The sequence below is a fragment of the Drosophila grimshawi genome, unplaced genomic scaffold (assembly GCF_018153295.1).
Source record: "Drosophila grimshawi isolate 15287-2541.00 unplaced genomic scaffold, ASM1815329v1 contig_53, whole genome shotgun sequence".
Classification (NCBI taxonomy): Eukaryota; Metazoa; Arthropoda; class Insecta; order Diptera; family Drosophilidae; genus Drosophila; species Drosophila grimshawi.
Genome location: NW_025063340.1, coordinates 15,001 through 22,500, shown reverse-complemented (window position 1 = coordinate 22,500; position 7,500 = coordinate 15,001). Strand labels below are relative to the sequence as shown.

The window sequence follows — 7,500 nt, the reverse complement described above, 5'->3', positions numbered from 1 at the left end:
ACAACATACCTTGGCAAATTCCGCAATTATCTTTTTTTATCGCAGCCAAGCAATTATTATTAATAACGAACGAACATACTCAAACACAAACATGAGCGTATAACATAATCTTTAATAAATTATATGAAATCTTCATATAATAGATGAGCACACACCACTCACCATGTAAAGGTTTTTGAACACCATCTCTTTAAGCATGATACTTTTTTCAAATGCTACCACCCAACATTAATTCTTCATGTATTAAATTAAATATAATACAAGATTAACTTCATTATTTCATAATTTGCCCAATAAATTATCCATGCCGGCAAGACAATACTCCACAGTCATATTATTTTGTTACTTTTACTCTTTCTCATATGACTTGCCTTGCGCGACACCACTCCATATAAAGGTTTTTGAACACCATCTCTTTAAGCATGATACTTTTTTCAAATGCTACCACCCAACATTAATTCTTCATGTATTAAATTAAATATAATACAAGATTAACTTCATTATTTCATAATTTGCCCAATAAATTATCCATGCCGGCAAGACAATACTCCACAGTCATATTATTTTGTTACTTTTACTCTTTCTCATATGACTTGCCTTGCGCGACACCACTCCATATAAAGGTTTTTGAACACCATCTCTTTAAGCATGATACTTTTTTCAAATGCTACCACCCAACATTAATTCTTCATGTATTAAATTAAATATAATACAAGATTAACTTCATTATTTCATAATTTGCCCAATAAATTATCCATGCCGGCAAGACAATACTCCACAGTCATATTATTTTGTTACTTTTACTTTTTCTCATATGACTTGCCTTGCGCGACACCACTCCATATATAGGTTTTTGAACACCATCTCTTTAAGCATGATACTTTTTTCAAATGCTACCACCCAACATTAATTCTTCATGTATTAAATTAAATATAATACAAGATTAACTTCATTATTTCATAATTTGCCCAGTAAATTATCCATGCCGGCAAGACAATACTCCACAGTCATATTATTTTGTTACTTTTACTCTTTCTCATATGACTTGCCTTGCGCGACACCACTCCATATATAGGTTTTTGAACACCATCTCTTTAAGCATGATACTTTTTTTCAAATGCTACCACCCAACATTAATTCTTCATGTATTAAATTAAATATAATACAAGATTAACTTCATTTTTTCATAATTTGCCCAATAAATTATCCATGCCGGCAAGACAATACTCCACAGTCATATTATTTTGTTACTTTTACTTTTTCTCATATGACTTGCCTTGCGCGACACCACTCCATATATAGGTTTTTGAACACCATCTCTTTAAGCATGATACTTTTTTCAAATGCTACCACCCAACATTAATTCTTCATGTATTAAATAAAATATAATACAAGATTAACTTCATTTTTTCATAATTTGCCCAATAAATTATCCATGCCGGCAAGACAATACTCCACAGTCATATTATTTTGTTACTTTTACTTTTTCTCATATGACTTGCCTTGCGCGACACCACTCCATATATAGGTTTTTGAACACCATTTCCTTAAGAATGATACTTTTTTCAAATGCAACCACTCACTATTAATTCTTCATGTATTAATTTAAATATAACACACGAATAACTTAAATATTTAATAATTTGAACTATAATTGACGGTTGCCGGCAAGACAATACTCCACAATCATGTGATTTCCATATATAATTTTGTCTATAGCAAACATTTTTTATTGTAGTAGAGTTGTTCCATACGTTATTACCCAACATTTATTTTACATGTTAAATTCTATTATATCACATTGTTTGTGTCATATGTTATTATCTAACATGTAATTTATATGTTTCATGATATTATTTGACATTTTGTATTGGAAAACACTGAATTGAATTTCATAACATTTCATAATTTGCCCAATAAATTATCCATGCCGGCAAGACAATACTCCACAGTCATATTATTTTGTTACTTTAGTTTTTCTCATATGACTTGCCTTGCGCGACACCACTCCATATATAGGTTTTTGAACACCATTTCCTTAAGAATGATACTTTTTTCAAATGCAACCACTCACTATTAATTCTTCATGTATTAATTTAAATATAACACACGAATAACTTAAATATTTAATAATTTGAACTATAATTGACGGCTGCCGGCAAGACAATACTCCACAATCATGTGATTTCCATATATAATTTTGTCTATAGCAAACATTTTTTATTGTAGTAGAGTTGTTCCATACGTTATTACCCAACATTTATTTTACATGTTAAATTCTATTATATCACATTGTTTGTGTCATATGTTATTATCTAACATGTAATTTATATGTTTCATGATATTATTTGACATTTTGTATTGGAAAACACTGAATTGAATTTCATAACATTTCATAATTTGCCCAATAAATGACCCATGCCGGCAAGACAATACTCCACAGTCATATTATTTTGTTACTTTTACTTTTTCTCATATGACTTGCCGTGCGCGACACCACTCCATATATAGGTTTTTGAACACCATTTCCTTAAGAATGATACTTTTTTCAAATGCAACCACTCACTATTAATTCTTCATGTATTAATTTAAATATAACACACGAATAACTTAAATATTTAATAATTTGAACTATAATTGACGGCTGCCGGCAAGACAATACTCCACAATCATGTGATTTCCATATATAATTTTGTCTATAGCAAACATTTTTTATTGTAGTAGAGTTGTTCCATACGTTATTACCCAACATTTATTTTACATGTTAAATTCTATTATATCACATTGTTTGTATCATATGTTATTATCTAACATGTAATTTATATGTTTCATGATATTATTTGACATTTTGTATTGGAAAACACTGAATTGAATTTCATAACAATTCCAAGTCTCATGAGTGTAAATTTTATTAATCGGTTTATTATTATTATGCAATATCAAATAAAATATAAACTTCTATTTCACACTAAATATAACATTTATGTTTAAGAGTGTAAATTTTTCATTCGCATATTACTGTTCTCCATTGATTGAATTATAATATATTTTTAATATGATTTCATATATTTATTTTTTTGTGTTTTCTACTATTGCCTTTCGCAGTTATCATATATATATACATATATATATATATATATATATATATATATATATACTCATATATATAATAAAATGTGTGTTCTTCTTTCTCTGTTTTGTTTAAAACAATTTAATTTCTTTATTCCTTTCAATAACAATTCAATTATTCTGAAAAGAATGTTATTTATAAAATAACATAAATTTTGTATTGCATCATCAAAAAGCTTTTTGTATATAACATTTTCTTAAGGTCCGGTCCACACATTATCAACTTACAAAGAAATATATAAAATATCATAAGTAAATTAACAAATATGGCACCTTTAAACAACTCATACAATATATATATATATATATGTTTTAGTTGGTGTTTAACAACCATAACACACATATTATATTTTATATTTGTTGTTTTATTAACATTTTCGAATCATCAAGCAAAGGATAAGCTTCAGTGGATCGCAGTATGGCAGCTGCTCAACCACTTACAACACCTTGCCTGTTACAAAAGTCGTTTACAATTGATTCTAGGCTTTGTCATTGTATTAAATAATGTTTAAATATGTAACTAGCACGGCATCAGGTGATCATAGATCCTCCCAATTTACTATGTTACAAATAACATTGGCATCACATCCATTGTCGTTTATAAAATAAATTATAAACTTTTAATGGTTTAGAAGCCATACAATGCAAATTGCCCCTTATTTATCATTGCAGTCCAGCACGGATACGACCTTAGAGGCGTTCAGGCATAATCCAACGGACGTAGCGTCATACCACTGTTCGCTCGAACAAGTATTGTGCCATTGGTCCGTACCTGCGGTTCCTCTCGTACTACGCAGGAATGCTGTCGCAACAACGTTTTGTCATTAGTAGGGTAAAACTAACCTGTCTCACGACGGTCTAAACCCAGCTCACGTTCCCTTGCATGGGTGAACAATCCAACGCTTGGTGAATTTTGCTTCACAATGATAGGAAGAGCCGACATCGAAGGATCAAAAAGCGACGTCGCTATGAACGCTTGGCCGCCACAAGCCAGTTATCCCTATGGTAACTTTTCTGACACCTCTTGTTAAAAACTCTTTAAACCAAAAGGATCGATAGGCCGAGCTTTTGCTGTCCCTGTGTGTACTGAACACCGAGATCAAGTCAGCATTTGCCCTTTTGCTCTATGTGTGGTTTCTGTCCGCACTGAGCTGGCCTTGGGACACCTCCGTTATTATTTGAGAGATGTACCGCCCCAGTCAAACTCCCTACCTGGCAATGTCCTTGAATTGGATCATACCTGAGTAATTGGAGTTATACCAAATTTTTAAATCAAAAATACATAAATGCATTTTCTTATTAAAGAATTTGTTTGCGATTATATAACAAACTCGTGATACTTTGATCAAGAAGCTTGCATCAAAACCCAATACCATAAGATATAATAAATACATCCGTATAATGGCTAGGAAATGATACACGTTCCATTTAATCAAGTAAGTAAGGAAACAATAAGAGTAGTGGTATTTCATTGTCGATACCAAACCGAAGTCTAATATCTCCCACTTATTCTACACCTCTTATGTCTCCTTACACTGCCAGATTAGAGTCAAGCTCAAAAGGGTCTTCTTTCCCCGCTAATTATTCCAAGCCCGTTCCCTTGGCTGTGGTTTCGCTAGATAGTAGATAGGGACAGTAGGAATCTCGTTAATCCATTCATGCGCGTCACTAATTAGATGACGAGGCATTTGGCTACCTTAAGAGAGTCATAGTTACTCCCGCCGTTGACCCGCGCTTACTTGAATTTCTTCACTTTGACATTCAGAGCACTGGGCAGAAATCACATTGTGTCAACACCCGCTAGGGCCATCACAATGCTTTGTTTTAATTAGACAGTCGGATTCCCCAAGTCCGTGCCAGTTCTGAATTGATTGTTAATTGATAATCGTTATAATTTAAAAGAACTAATCAGTTGCCCAATTAGTATTCTTAAAAATTTTAGCAAGAAAGTTCCACAATTGGCTACGTAACTAAACTATCCGGGGAACAAGAATCTACCATAAATGATAGAAACCCTATTTACCCAGAACGAGCACATAAACCATGTTATTGTTTCCCAATCAAGCCCGACTATCTCAATCTTCAGAGCCAATCCTTATCCCGAAGTTACGGATCTAATTTGCCGACTTCCCTTACCTACATTATTCTATCGACTAGAGACTCTTCACCTTGGAGACCAGCTGCGGATATTGGTACGGCCTGTTGAGAAGTTTGCGTATCCCCACCATAAATTTTCAAGGTCCGAGGAGAAAATATCGACACAACAGTATATGTCATGCTCTTCTAGCCCATCTACCATATCTCTCTGCGAAAGACTTCCATGGTAGTACGGCTATAAAACAGAAAAGAAAACTCTTCCGATACCTCTCGACGGCTTCTTTATGGTCGTTCCTGTTGCCAGGATGAGCACGAGGCCCATATTTAATAACAAACGGATACTCAACAGGTTACGGAATTGGAACCGTATTCCCTTTCGTTCAAAATTATTCAAGTGTATAAAAATCGGTATGATGCAAAATATATTTTGATTTTTCTATACTTGAAAATTTTCGGCTTTCGCCTTGAACTTAGGACCGACTAACTCGTGATCAACCACTGTTCACACGAAACCCTTCTCCACTTCAGTCCTCCAAGGTCTCATTCGATTATTTGCTACTACCACCCAAGATCTGTACCAATGGCGGGCTCCATGCAGGCTTACGCCAAACACTTCTATGCACACCATTGTACCTTCCTACTCACTAAAGTTTCAAAATTTATATTACAAGTAACATAAATCATCTACTTTAGCGGTAATGTATAGGTATACAACTTAAGCGCCATCCATTTTAAGGGCTAGTTGCTTCGGCAGGTGAGTTGTTACACACTCCTTAGCGGATTTCGACTTCCATGATCACCGTCCTGCTGTTTTAAGCAACCAACGCCTTTCATGGTTTCTGTATGAGTTGTTAATTTGGGCACCGTAACATTACGTTTGGTTCATCCCACAGCGCCAGTTCTGCTTACCAAAAGTGGCCCACTGGGCACATTATATCATAACCTTAAACTTCATATCAAGAAAGTTAAGGTTCTTACCCATTTAAAGTTTGAGAATAGGTTAAGATCGTTTCGACCCTAAGGCCTCTAATCATTCGCTTTACCAGATAAGATTATTTTATACAACAGTTAAATGCACCAGCTATCCTGAGGGAAACTTCGGAAGGAACCAGCTACTAGATGGTTCGATTGGTCTTTCGCCCCTATACTCAATTCTGACAATCGATTTGCACGTCAGAACTGTTTCGGTCTTCCATCAGGGTTTCCCCTGACTTCAACCTGATCAAGTATAGTTCACCATCTTTCGGGTCACAGCATATATGCTCAAGGTACGTTCCAGTTAGAGGTATAAATAATATAAATATCATTATACATAACTATATAGAGCGCCCCGGGATTGTGTTAATTAACTATAAATAGCTAAAAAACTAATCCCATTAATAGTCAAGTTAATTACGCTATTAGGTTTATATCCCAATAACTTGCACATATGTTAGACTCCTTGGTCCGTGTCTCAAGACGGGTCCCGAAGGTATCCTGAATCTTTCGCATTGTTAATCATACAAGTGCATATAATAAACACAAAAATCATTGAAAATTATGCCATTATATAATTCCGAAAAATTAACGCACTGTATTCATATAAATCTATCAGCACTTTATCAAATTTATGACATTTATATCATGTTATAATGCAAGCACTATAATTGAAATAATCAATAATTCACAATTTTTTGATAAATTAATTATGTTAATAGATTACAATGTCCTTATATGGAAAAAATGCACACTATTATTATAATATTAATTAAATATTACAATTCTAATGATGAATTTTCCATAACGGATATTCAGGTTCATCGGGCTTAACCTCTAAGCAGTTTCACGTACTATTTAACTCTCTATTCAGAGTTCTTTTCAACTTTCCCTCACGGTACTTGTTTACTATCGGTCTCATGGTTATATTTAGTTTTAGATGGAGTTTACCACCCACTTAGTGCTGCACTATCAAGCAACACGACTCTTTGGAAACATCATCTAGTAATCATTAACGTTATACGGGCCTGGCACCCTCTATGGGTAAATGGCCTCATTTAAGAAGGACTTAAATCGTTAATTTCTCATACTAGAATATTGATGTTCCTTACACTGCATCTCACATTTGCCATATAGACAAAGTGACTTAGTGCTGAACTGATTTCTTTTCGCTCGCCGCTACTAAGAAAATCCTTGTTAGTTTCTTTTCCTCCCCTAATTAATATGCTTAAATTCAGGGGGTAGTCCCATATGAGTTGAGGTTGTATAAAACAATTTTTATTGAATACTATGATATAA

At 33.7% G+C, this 7,500-nt stretch overlaps 1 non-coding gene across 1 annotated transcript; it reads right to left on the bottom strand.

Annotated features, from left to right (window-relative positions):
* Positions 1-3,506: 3,506 nt before the first annotated feature.
* On the bottom strand, positions 3,507-7,466 carry LOC122322675. The gene has a single exon (XR_006246773.1). It is a non-coding gene; the product is annotated as a large subunit ribosomal RNA (ribosomal RNA).
* Between the last annotated feature and the right edge of the window lie 34 nt (positions 7,467-7,500).